Source organism: Peromyscus maniculatus, chromosome X (assembly GCF_049852395.1).
Source record: "Peromyscus maniculatus bairdii isolate BWxNUB_F1_BW_parent chromosome X, HU_Pman_BW_mat_3.1, whole genome shotgun sequence".
NCBI lineage: Eukaryota > Metazoa > Chordata > Mammalia > Rodentia > Cricetidae > Peromyscus > Peromyscus maniculatus.
In genome coordinates, this window is record NC_134875.1 from 108133210 (window position 1) to 108147768 (window position 14559).

Below are 14559 nucleotides of genomic sequence, written 5' to 3' on the forward strand. Positions count from 1 at the left end.
TTTCTCCCTTCCACTTCCTCCCTCTAAACCTTCCCATATATCCCTGCCTGCTCTCCTTCAAATTCCTGGGCTCCTCTTTTCACTAATTGTTATTGAATGCATAGATATATAATATCCTCCAGAATCACTGATGTATGACTGACAAAATATTGTAAAGGAGCTCTTGGTCTGGCTTCCTTTGGTATGGACTCTAACCCGTAAGCCAAATACCCTGCCCCTCGAAAGAAATAGTGTTGATTGAGTCTGCATTCAAGAAAATATTTCGCACATATTTTCTCAACACACTTCCTCTCTATTTTTTGCAGGTGTGTTAGAAAGGGTTGTTATTTAAAGTATTAATTTCCTACTCCTTATAACATTAGCATTTTTGCCTTGACCTAAACCACCTAATGTTTTCTTCTGCCTGTATTCACTTGATCCTGGGCTTGATATGGTATTAAATGTTCAAAGCTATATATGTGTATATGTATGTAAGTGTATATATATATATATATATGTATATATACATACATATATATATAGTGTGTGTGAGATTTGATATTCATTATAAAATTATTAGCATGATCAAGTCAATTCCTCTATTCAACATCTTATTTGTCACCATTCTGTGTATGTACGCAAGTACATAGTCCAGTATTATTAACTTTAGTCACCATGCTATATTTAGATAAACACAAAATTTTCATCTTTTTTTTTTGTGTTTCAGGCTTTATTGGCGATGAGAAGGCCTGGGGCAGTTCCTCCACTGGGGAACTTGAGACAGTACTGAACTTTAGGGTAATTCTAGGGAGCAGAGTTCAGGGCAGGCATCAGGTCATGGAAGAGGACTGTGTGGTTGGGTTGGGGCACAAATGAGGAAGGGGTCTTGATGAAAGGAAGTGGGGAGATGGAGATTGCATGGGATTGACCAGGGTGTGAGCTGAGGAGACTGAAAAGCTGGAGAAGGCGGTGGGAAGGAGAAGGAAGTGAGATCAGGGAGGCTGCAGGGCAGAAGGCCGGCTGTCCCCAGGGCCTGGAGGATCCCCAGTGTGGACTGGTCCTCCTTATGAAAGCCAGTGTAGCAGGGGCCTACTTGTTACTACAGTGGGCCATCTTTGAAAATATAGGTGTTGAGATGAAGTGGCTGGTCTTCATGTAGGTAGAGAACTTCTTCAGGCCCTCAAAGCGGGCCAAGAAGTCCTTCAGGTTTGGGAACGCATCCAAGCACTTGGACTCAAATATACGGTGCTGGACAAGGATATCATAAGCAAGGAAATCCACATAGGTGATCTTGTCCCCTGCAAACCATGGCCGCTTGCCCAGGAACTCAGAGTAGAGTTTCATCTTCTTAGGGATGGTCTTCAAGAACTGGTTTCTGCTTCTCAAAGTCAGGGTTGTAACAGAGCATGACGAGCTGCATGCGGTTGTCCATAACCTGGTTCTCCACAATGTCGGCATTAATCCCCTCCTCCTCTGTGTCTCCACACAGGTTGTTCTTGCGGGTGCAGGATGGCATTGCTCTGGGTGATCTTGTATGACCCATCAATTAAGTAGGGCAGATTGGGAAAGTCCAGGCCCAGCTTGAACTTCTCATTCAGCTACTGGCTTCTGTCAAAGTCAGGAGCCTCCCCCATGGCGTATCTCTTCTCCTCATAGCTTGAATCTGTGTATTCCAGGAGCATGCGGATAGGGTGAATCAGACCCCGGACGTTCCAGTATCCCAGTATCATAGGCATAGTGTTGGTGCTGTGGCTGGTGCTGGTCTTCTCAGACTGGCTTCAGCAGGGTTGAGCTGGGTCTTTGGACAAACTGCGACTTTATGCAGATTCCCAGAGAGGCATAGGCCACAATTTTCATCTTATACTGAAGCATTTTACCCCTAGACCAATATAGCCCTCTTGACTTGACCCTGGGAACCACTCTTCTACCTGTTCCTATAAGTTCCACATTTTTAAAGATTCCATATATAAGTGAAAATTCCAGCATATCATGTTTGTTTCCACTTCTTTGCAGGGTGTTCTAGTATCTCACTTTAAATTATGGCAGCGTTGGTCATTGTTGGTTTTGCCCTTGAAGCCAGATTCAGTAGTAACAACAGAAATTGTCTCAATTTTGGAAGCTAGAAGTGAGAAGTTTGTTTTTTTCTTCTTTTTTTTTGAGACAGGGTTTCTCTGTGTAGCTTTGTTCCTTTCCTGGAACTCACTTGGTAGCCCAGGCTGGCCTCAAATTCACAGAGATCCGCCTGGCTCTGCCTCCCGAGGGCTGGGATTAAAGGCGTGCGCCACTACCGCCCGGCAACAAGTCTTTTTATGTATTTGGTGGTGGCATTGGCAGTTGAGCCTAGGATCTCATACATATTAGGCAAGTGTTCTACCACTGAGAGACATGTCCATCCCTAGAAGGCAGACATCACTGTGTGGGCAGAGCTGGTTCCTCTTGAGGGCTGTGAGGGAAGAATCTGTTCCAGGACTTTCTCTTTGACCTACAGATAGCCACCTTCCTCTTAACCTTATATGTACCGGTACCCACGTTTTCTCTACTTTAAAGAGCCCAACCATATAAGAACAATATGGTGATATTTTATTTGTACTGAAATGTGATTTTATTTGTATGTTAATAAATAAAGTCACCTGGGGGTCAGAGCTAATAGCAAGCCATAATGAAAGCTGGGCGGCGGTGGTGGTGGTGCATGGCTTTAATCCCAGCACTTGGTAGGCAGAGCTAGGTAGATCTCTGTGTGTTCAAGGATACAGCCAGCATTGGAGACACACACTTTAATCTCAATACCAACCATAGAAGACCTGGAGGTCTTTACAGACAGGCAGTGACTAGGAGGTCATGTGATTGGGTTTACAACCAATGAGAAGGCAGAACAGAAACTTTATAAAAAAAGACAGACACAAGAAGTAGGTCTCTTTCGGAGAGGTACAGCGACAGTGAAGGGTAAGGTTTTTAGCTCTTAGCTATTGCTCTGACCTCTTGGCTTTCATCTCTGTATTGGCTCTGTGTTTCTTATTTAATAAGATGGTTACTTCTACAGAGCAAGGCCATCCTAAAGTCTTCACCCTTAAGTCCTCATTTGAAACTGTTCACATCTGTCAAGCAGGGTTACATTTTGAGATACTGTGTGTTAGATTTCACATATCTGTGTTTTAAAGAAGACATTTCAACCCATGACAGAGGCTCTGCCAAATCTCTTTCTTGAGAGGGCCTGCATTCAACTCATTCCTTTTAGGCCTTACCTCTCTGTTGGGTTCCAGTTTTTTTTTTTTTTTTTTTTATTAAGGACTCCTCTTGGATCTTTGATGTTATACCATCCCAGGTTACTAAACTGACTGTCAACTCATGTGAACACTGCAAAGTAAACTTCTGTGCAAGCAAGAGAGGTGCAGTCACTTCTCATGTTTTCTAGCTAGGGTGTCCTAGCCTAACACACTCACTTCCTTTATATGACTTGATACTAATCCATATGCAAACTTCAAAACAAAGCTGCTTTATTGAATTATTGCTGACATAAACTTGTATGTTTAAAGTTTACAACCTCATGTTTTGATATTTTTATGCAATGTGAAGTGTTCACAATCAAGCCAATTAACATATATATTACCTCTATAGTTACATGAATATTTAAGAAGACTTAAGATCTATCTTCTTTCCAATTTGTGAGTATACTGAACAGTATTGTTAGCTCTGGTGATCATGTTGTACATTAGATCTCTAGAAAGTAATCATTTTGGTTAGCTGGATGTTTATATCCTTTGACCTACCTCAGCTCTTTTCTCATAGCCTCTAACTTAGTAGTTCTCAACTTTTGGGTCAAGATCCCTTTGGGGATCACATATCAGATATCCTGCATATCAAATATTTACATTGCAATTCATCCAGGAGCAAAATTATGAGGTAGCAATGAAAATCATTTTATGGTTGGGGGTCACTACAACATGAGGAACTTTATTAAAGAACTGTAGCATTAAGAAGGTTGAGAACCACTGCACTCCTAGCCATCATTGTACTCTGTTTTTAGAATTCACAGAGGTCTAAGGTCATAAGTAGTTGTATTCCTATGGTTAGCTTTTTTTTATTTCACTTTTTATAATGTCCTATAGGCCTTTTCATGTTGCTGCAAATAACAGAATTTACTTATTTTTAAGGTCTAATAACCTATTGTACATGTGTTACATTTTTGTCTTTATTCACTCATTGATGGGCACATAGTTTCTGTATTTTGGCTACTGTGAATAATGCTGTAATGGACATGATAATGTAGATTTTTTTAAATCCCTGTATCAATTCCTTTGGACATATATCCAGAAATGGGATTGATGGGACATATGGTAGTGCTATTTATACCTTTTTGAGAAACTTTTGTACTGAATTTTATAGTGGCTGTGCCAATTTACATTCTCACAAAGAGTACAAAAAGATTTTCTTTCCCACATTTTTGACTAACTTGCTACCTTTTGATTCTCTGATACACATTTCCACACACACTCTAGAATGTGTGAGGAAATACATTATTGTTTTGATTTGCATTTCCCTGATGATTAGAGATATTGAGTACATTCTAATATACCCTGTTGGGCATCATTGCAAAAAATATCTGTTCAGTCCTTTGCCCATTTTTTTTGAGAGGTTGTCTAGTGATTTTAAGTATAGTCAGTTACAGGAATATTGGTGAGGGGTTATTTGTAGAAACACAGTCACTTTACAGTGGCTATACTACTGAAAAAAATGTCTTTCTTTCCCTTAACCATTAATAGCTTGTAGATTCTCAGGGAGGCATGGGCCTGGCTTTATAAGTCTTTCTATGTTAGAGTTGTTAACTTTGCATAAATTGTCTAAGAGGGGCAGGGTCTTGTGAACTCCTTTTCTCACCATGAGAAGATGTTGATGGATGCAGTCTTGTGTAACACCTGTGCAAGTAAACATGGTTGTTGATAGTTTGAGTGCAGCAGCCACATCCTGCATGCAAGGCAGTATCATAAGACTCTGCCCTTTCCTCCAGCTCTTATATCTTCATGCTCCCTCTTCCTTTTCATACTTTGAGCCTTGATGGGGGTGACATAGATGTCTCATTTAGGGCTAAGTATTATATAATCCCTTATTCTCAGCTCCTTGACTAATTATGAGTTTCTGCAGTAACTACTGCCTACTCTTTGGCTATCTCATAAGTGAAGATAGTTCTTCTCTTGTTTAGCTGTAAGAGTTCCTTATATAGTTTGGATATCAATCTCATAAGGTATGGTGTGCATGAATTTTTCTAATAATTACACTTTCACTTTGTTGACTTTCTAATACATATTTTTTTTAGTTTAATGTAGTTCTGCTTATTTAGTTTTGTTTTTGTTGTCTCTATTTTGATGCCCTATTCCCAAATAACTGCCAAAATAATGTCAAATTGTTTCCTCCTAGGAATTTTATAGTTTAGGTCTTTAATCCAATTGTATCCAATTTGTATTGGTTTTGTGTATTATGTAAAATAAGGCTCCAATTTCTTTCTTTTGTGTGTATATTCAATTTTCCTAACATTATTTATTGAAGAGACTATTCTTGTTCCATTATGTATTGTTGGCACCTTTGTTGAAGATTATTTAACCATATATATACATATGTGTGTTTCTTAGATTTTTGTTTTGCTTCATTATATGCCTATTATGCTAATACCAAACTGTTTAGATTAATATAGCTTTATGATATCACTGTATTTTTCAGGATCTTTATGTCCATATGGAGATTATATAACCTTTCTTCTATAGGAGTTACAGATACATGTCATACACTGGCAGAGGTTTCCTTCTGTATATTCTTATATGGACATTTCCAGTGCCAACTTATCTTCATACATGATTCACTTACTACTATTTATAGCCTTCTAATTCAAGGCCATGAGTAGAGCTTACTCAGCTTATTCACTTGAATGATCCATCCAATCCTATATCCCATGGTCCATTGTGAGTATCCAATCATGAAAGATAGACTTCCACAGAGAAACATATGGTGAATGATGGGTAGCATAAGTTTCTTCCAACAGGAGGAACTCTTTTGACTTATGGGAGTGTCCAGAAGAGAAATCACTGGGGTGTCCCATATAGTACTTTGCATATGCATTTTGTCATAGAGACCTTGGACTAGAGGTCACAACCCCTTTGGGGGTCACCTGTCAGATATCCTGCATATCAGAGATTTACATTATGATTCATAAAAGTAGAAAATTACAGTATGAAGTAACAATGGAATAATTTTATTATTGGAGTAATCACAACATGAGGAGTTATATTAAAGGGCCACAGCATCAGGAAGGTTGAGAACCACTGCTTTAGACATTTCTGTATAGGAAATATGGGGAAAATATTGTATCATAGCTCATATGAATGCAGTAAAATGTCTAGTCATCATTCTGGAACAAGACAAGATGTGAGGCTACTAATTTTCCTATTTTACAAGAAAGGTCATCATGGATCAGTTTCTCTTTCATTCTGTGATGGTAACTCTCAAGTTTTAAAAATATAATATTTTTATTCTTTGAGAAGTTTAAACAGTTATACAATGTATTTTAATCATATTCACTCCTTTCACTTTCAATTCTTCTTGATTACCCCCCACACTACCCTTCCTGCCTCTCTTTTTCTAGTAGCCCACTAAATCTAATTAGTGGTGCCTATATGTGCATGCACATGGGATTGTCCACTGAAGCATGGCCAACCTAACATGAGTAACACTCCTAAAGAAAACTGACTCCACTTCCCCTAGACACCACCAACTATCTTTTTTTTTTTTTTTCAGATCTGAGGACCGAACCCAGGGCCTTGCGCTTGCTAGGCAAGCGCTCTACCACTGAGCTAAATCTCCAACCCCACCATCAACTATCAATAGATCCTCATCTATGGGTAAGTACTCATATGCCCTTCCCTCTGACTTGTTGGAATGTTGGCTTGATCTTGTGAAAGCCGTGTGCAGGCTGCTGTGAGCTCATGCGTGCAATGGCCCTGTGATATTCAGAGGGAAGAACTTAACTACTATTACTTTGTTAAATGGGCATAGTATCAAATTGCCTTCTAAATACTTATCTCTGTATCCATAGATGAGTGAGGTGCTCAGTCCTCATCCAAAAAGCTTCTTTAGACCAGTGGTGGTGGTAGTGCACACCTTTAGTCGCAGCAGTTGGGAGGCAGAGGCAGAGGCAGGTTGACCTTTGAGTTTGAGGCCAGCCTGGTCTATACAGCAAGTTCCAGGACAGTTAGAGCTACACAGAGAAACCCTGTCTCAAAAAAACCAATAATGTTGTTGTAGATGATGATGATGGCAAAAAGAAAAGCTTTTTGTATTTCCATTGTTCTTTAATGAAGAAACATAATACTGTCAATTGGCACTTAGTGTTTTTTTCTGAACAATACCAAAAAATATTTAGTCACACAAATTAATGTATCATTGATTTACTTGGTGGATTTTGATTAAAGAGAAATGGGATGCACAAGAAAATGATATAGAAGAGGTAGTTTGCAACTCATTAAAAGTATAAAACAACACTGACAATGTTTCCTATTATAGTGACCCACTATATCCTTCAATAACTAAGAGGAGTCTAAGGACAGTTCACCATTAATGAAAGCCCAAGATTGACTGGCAAATGATGATATGGCCAATTGAGGTTTTCAGAGGAATACAATGAGATAAGTAAACATATAAATATTTGTATAGATTCTGCTTCCATCAGTGGTGCCAGTTAGAATTAGATGGCTGCTTTCAAATTACAGATAAGGCTCACTGTGCAAAAAGCAAACCTCGGGGGAAGTATAGATGAGAAGCCTAGGATGAAGTTCAGAGTTTTCAGTTTAACAGATTTATTACAGCACTTGGAATTTAATATGGAGACTCACAACTGATTGAAATACAAAGAGTGAATGTCTGTGGAGTGCTCATCCATAAATGAGAAATTGTTGACACCGCCCCCTGATCCAAGGTTCATGAAGACATTATGGGAGATAATGTAGTGGTTTGAATAAGAATAATTCCCATAGGTTCATATATTTAAATACTTGGTTCCTTGTTGGTGGAACTGTTTGGGGAGGGTTAGGATGTGTGGCCTTCTTGGAGGAGGTGTGGCACAGAGTATGCTTTGAGATGACAAAACCTTCCCACCATCCTTAGTGCTCTCTCTTTCCTGTTTGTGGTTCTCAGTTGTGAGCCCTCAGTTGGTGCCCAAGCTACCTGCTGCCTGCTACCTGTTCTGCCACTATGAACTATAACCCCTGAAACCATAAATCTCAAATAAACTATTCTACAATTTCCTTTGTGTTGGAACACATTGCTAGCTGGTTAGAGATCGAAGTCTGCCATAGCCTAGCAGATTTGCTCTAAGCTCAACAATAGGGAACTCCCTCCCTCCCCAGCAAAGCTTCCTGTTCTCTACCTGCCCTTATCTGGAGGATGTCTCTGGGCCTGGAAGACTGACCTTATCTGAAAGCTATCTGTAAACCAGATGCCTATCTCCAAATCAGATGCCTCATTCATCTTTAGCTTGACCCTTGGCACAGATCCCTGATAAGAAGACTTATGCTAGGAACTCTGCTACAGGCCACTACTGTCATATACTAATCCCTGTGATAGGAGTGCGCAACTTAATGCAAATTAAAGTTTGTTCCCAGGTGCCCCAATCCTATATATTCTTTATACTCTGGAATAAAATGGAGCGGATTCACCAAAACCTGTTTACCAGAGGACTGTCTCCATTTGTACTCAATGGCCACATACAAAGCTTTCTGTTGCCCCTTCTGCCTCTTTCCCTCTCAACCTTGTGGCCAATAGGCCAAGGGGGAAAGAGGACCCCCATACCTTGGTATCTTATTTCAGCAATGGAAAAGTAACCAATACTATAGTGGATAGCTGTTCTGTCTATGACCTTGAAGCACTGCCCCTAGAGAAGCAGCAGGTAACTGTTCCACCTGCCTATGACGTTGAGGTACATGCCCCTGGGGTGTGGCCTTGAGGACCCTTAAGACCTGGGGTGCATGTAGGCAGCACTTTCTCTTGTATATTTGGATGCTGAGATAGACCAGGCAGAAGAACAGCATGGACCATAGCTCGGCTTTCTAGGACCCTATAATAAATCTCTCGTGGTATAGTGAGTTTTTTATCCACTAATAAATTCCTTGCCCTTTAAACAGACTCCAAGGATTTCTCATATCTGGTAGCCCCATGTGGGTGGGTCATCCATGGCCCTTATCCGTGCAGATAAACTGCCACTTGAGCTAGCCTCTTACCCCTTGCCAGCTCAGACCCTGCCTCCCAATTTGTGCATCTGTGTTCAGTGGATCCTCTCCTTAAATGGCTTCTCGGTGTCCCATTCTAGCCACACTAACCTCACTCATGTGCTCGCACCTGCCTGCTCGCAGGCTCCATGCGGGCCATGCCATGTGATGGCATCCAGTCAAGGTGGCAGCAGTGGCTAAGCAGTGGCTAAGGCAGCAGTGACAGAGGCAATAGGAGGCAGCTGTGCTGCCAGAAATTGGCCCCAGCAGGCTTGAACTCCCTAACCACCAGTTCTGCGGACCTAAAGACCAGCAACTAACTGTATGCACTTTCACTGTCAGAGCTTCATGCTAGTGTGCAGCGGGCAAGACAGCTTGGGCCCACAGAGGCCAGAGAACACCAACAGGTCGCTCCTAGCTGTTTAAACCCATACTGGTAAACATCTAGGCAACATGCTTCAACCTGTGACACCTGCTGGTTGAACATTACTACTGCACCAAAAAAACATCATGAGAACTGGGACATCTGAAACACCTAGGACAATTAGGACCAGCTCTCAAGGATTTCATCTGAGGTTAAATTACTTGATAATTTTACACCTTACTGATTAATAAATAAATTAATAAAATTTTCTTTACAAATTTTGAATATTTCTCATAAAATGGCAGATAATATCACCACTCAGGAAATTAAAAAACTTTTTGTTTGTACTATGAATTAAATTTTACAAGACATATACAACCTTCCTGGGATATATACAATGTTTGCCATATTCACAATTAACATAGTGTTTCGTATCATAGCATTAAAAAATTGGCTTAATAGCAACACCAAGAATGAGACATTAATGGGATTGATACAGTTTTTGCAAAGTGGTAATGATGACTTAAACAAATGAATTGTTTCTCTGGAATCTACTAATTTACCACAAGAACTTTAGTCTGCTAATAATAACTAGACAATAAAATTTAATTATGTTGATAGTGAATATGAAAAATAAATAAAACAAACTTTCAGAGCAATTTTAATGCCATTCTGATAATTTCTAAGGAGGAAAGATTATCACTAACTGATAGAATAAAGTCTTTGGAATCACATGTTTCTGATGAACATAAAAAATTGTATGAGTCCATGAAATCTCTAGGATCCTTTACAAGAAAGGAGGTTCAAACACTGCAACAGGTGGTAGTTAATTGATTTCAAGCTCTGGAGGAATCTATCAGAAAGGATATTAGGAAACCAATAAGCAGAAGGTCAAAGCAATAGAAGTCACAACATCACCAGGTGGATCTTATAAAATGACTTATTCTGACACCATTTGTGAGAAGCCAGCAGATGATAAACATCCTGAAGAATATGTAGAATATATCTGGCAACCTGTTCATATGAGAAATTTAAAAAACATTAAGGAAGCAGTAGTCATCTATGGTATACATTCAACATATGTGAAACACATGTTAAATATGTGGTCTTCTAGAAATAGAATCATACCAGATGACTGGAATCAGTTAATCTCACCTCTTATAGAATACAGCCAGCAGTTACAATGGAAAAGCTGATTGGGAGAAGGGGGTAAGGCCCTTGAACAGCAAGGTAAGTTTAGAGGTTTTGAGATCTCTCAAGATCAAAATTTTGGTGAGGGCTGTTTCACTGATATAAATGTACAATTTATCTTTGAGCATACATGTTAAATAGCTCTACCCTGTAACAATATTTTCTGCAAAAAACCATTGGAAATAATTTGTGCAGAATTTCCACAATCTACAATTTAATGTTATATGGATGATATCTTATTAGCTGATCCAAAGTTAGAAACCTTAGAAAGCATGTTTGAAGAAGTAAAAGTTTTGCCTCACTGGGAATTACAAATTGCTCCCAAAAGTACAAAGAGGAGATTATATTAATTACTTAGGACATAAGATAGATCTACAAAAAATTAAAAACCCCAAAAGATACAACTCTGGAAAGATCGATTGCAGACTCTTAATGATTTTCAAAAATTATTAGGAAGCATTTTCAACTTACAAACTGTCATTGGAATACCTAAAGATGGACTAGTAAATTTGTCTAATACCTCTCAGAGAATTATCAGCTGAAGCTGAGAAGGAATTGGCTCTAGTAGAAAAGAGAATATGAGAGATACATGTGAATCTACAACTTAACTGCATTCTGGTCATATTCCCATCTAAATACTCCCCCACAGGTATTTTGATGCAGAAGGAAGATATTATTTTGGAATGGATATTTATACCATGTAAACTGAGTAAGAAGTTAAAGACTTAAGTGGAAAAAGAGCTCTGATTTGATTCTAAAAGAAAAATTAAGACTTCGTCAGTTGGCAGGAATGGACCCAGCATAAATTGTAGTACCTTTAACTAATGAGGAAATTTCCTCTTTATGGAAAGATGAATACTGGCAAAGAGCCTATAGTAACTTTTTGGGAGAGATTAACAATTCATAAAAATAACCGAATGGGTCCTGCCTCACATTGTATGGCAAAAACCAATCTCTGGAATTCCCACATTCTATATTGATGCAAATAAATCAAGAAAGGCAGGAAATAAATCAGGAGATTTAAGTAAAGTGGTTCAAAGCCCTTACAATTCTGTACAAAAGGTAGAACTATATGCCATTCTTATGGTACTTCTGGACTTCATGGAACCTCTCAATATAGTTACACTCAATATGCAGAGAGAGTTTTACATATTGGAAACTGCTAAATTTGTTTCTGATAATACATAATTAACTTCACTATTTATATAGTTGCAGGAAATCATCAGAAATAGGGAACATCCTATATATATATAACATGCATCAGATCCCATATGGGTTTGCCAGGTCCTCTAGCACAAGGCAGAGATGAGATTGATCAGTTATTAATAGATAATGTGCTAGAATCCTCAGAATTTCATAAAAAACACCATGTAAATAGCAAAGGTTTGAAAAGGAACTTTCTATCACTTGACAAGCCAAGGAAAATGTAAAAAAATGTTTTACTTGTTCTTTCTATAACCAAACTCCATTGTCTGCAGGAAGAAATCCTAAAGGTATACAAAGAAATGAAATTTTGCAGATGGATGTGTTCCATTTTACAGAATTTAGAAGATTAAAATATGTACACCATACCATTGACATCTATTCAGGATTTCAATGGGCAACTCCTATGAGTTTGGAAAAAGCTGATTCTATAATTATACACCTATTAGAAGTTATAACTATAATAGGAATATCTGTACAAATTAAGACTGACAGTGCTCCAGCATATGTCTCAAATACAATGAGACAGTTTTTGCTTATTACAATATAAAGCATATTACAGATATACCACACAATCATAGAAAGATCTAATCAAACTTTAAAGGACATGCTAAATAGAAAGAGGTAACAATGACCCCTAGAAATAGATGCTTTCTTAACCTAGAATTTTCTCAATGCTGATGAGAACAACAGCTGCAGAAAGATGTTGAACAACAGAAAAAACTCCTGAGCTAAACCAATCAGTTTATTTCAAAGATGTGTTGACCTCAGAATGGAAGCCAGGGTACATCTACATTGGAGAGAGGTTTTTTGCTTTTGTTTCTGCAGGAGAAGAAAAGGTATAGATACCAACAAAATTAATAAAAATTTAATTTGAACAGTAGAAACACCTTGATGAAGAGAAATATTAGCACATCCACCAATGTGAAAAACTCTACAAGTTATAAGAAAAACTTAAGGGTCAGAGCAGGGTTCTGTTTTTTGTCTTTATAGGATAATAGAAATACCCATCTTCAAGAAATCATAAAGCTGTGGACAAATAGACATTTACAGCAGAAAGGAAGGCTCTATTGATACCAATATACACTACAGGGTAATATCTCACTGTCTAACATCAATATCTCTTTAACTCTAGAATAGCTGTGGTCCTGATTCAATTATAAATCAAGCTGGCTTTGGAGTTGGGATGTGGCTCTCTCCTTCTTTATACCCAAGCTTATTGCTAAAAGAAAAATTAGGAGATTCTGTCCCATATTGAAAGTGCTAACTGGTATGGGGCAGAAGAAAACCAATAACCTAGGGACCATTGTTGTCAAGATTATAATTCTTTTTTTTTTTTTTTTTGGTTTTTTGAGACAGGGTTTCTCTGTGTAGCTTTGCGCCTTTTCCTGGAACTCACTTGGTAGCCCAGGCTGGCCTCGAACTCACAGAGATCCGCCTGGCTCTGCCTCCCGAGTGCTGGGATTAAAGGCGTGCACCAAGGATTATAATTCTTTCCATGCTTATCCTTGATTTCTGGAAATCCTTCTTCAAATCACCCTAAATCCAAACTTTCCATTTGGATATTAATAATGTCCAAGTTTTCCATAGTGAAAAATAAGTATTTCCAATAACAATCTCTGAAGTCTCCAGAAGGAAAATGGGGCCCCACAACAACGACTCTACCCTAGTCCAGAATGATGCCATTGTACCTAAGAACATTACTCTATGATCTGCCTTGGACTGATAATTTTTCAGGACAGTTCCAAGATGAGGTGATCCATCATACTACACTTCTAGCCAGAATCTCTGAGACTAGCTGCAGACTCTACAGCTAGTCCTATTGAGACCTAATTATCTAATTTTTCTTATAGGACCCCACAGAGATACTGTTACCCACTAAACAGCAGGAAGCAATTCTAAGAAAACAATGCCCCTCTCCCTAAGGTTTCATTTTTCTCAGGGTTATGGATGGATGGTTATAGGGTTGGGGGTGGAACAATAAAATTTAGACTCAGTATTCTCCTTAAGAGAAGAAAAAGGGGAATGGATAGGTATATGATACTAAGGTAGATTATTGTATCTACTAGTAAACTGATTTAGCAAACCATCAGCCTTGGATAATTTGCACTGATAGGGATTCTTTTACATTGATACAAATGTAAACTATTTTTATATTCATATTTAAGATAATTTGTATATTGATACAAATACAAAACTACATTTATTGTATTGTGCATATATTTCTACTCCTGTTTGAAATACTTTGTATATTGACACAAATATAAAATTATATTTGTCATACTGTATGCATGCTCTACCTCTGTTTAGGATATTTTGTATATTGTTGCATATTAAGGATATTGTTTTCATATTTCATTTTGCCCTTTACATTTCTACCTCTGTTTAAGATATTTTATGTATTTTTACAATTTTGAGGTCATTGTCCTTATATGATACATCTGTTTATAGACTTTTTACCTTGTTACTATGAAGTTTTAGTCCTCAGGGTATTTAGGTAGAGAAGACTTACAGATTTATAGTCACTCATGCTTGCCATTTCTATAGTTATGTTAGGTTGTCCAGATTTACAGA

General features: G+C 38.3%; 1 pseudogene; it reads right to left on the bottom strand.

Annotated features, from left to right (window-relative positions):
- Window positions 1-687: 687 nt before the first annotated feature.
- On the bottom strand, window positions 688-1796 carry LOC102908199 (glutathione S-transferase Mu 1 pseudogene; annotated as a pseudogene).
- Window positions 1797-14559: the final 12763 nt, after the last annotated feature.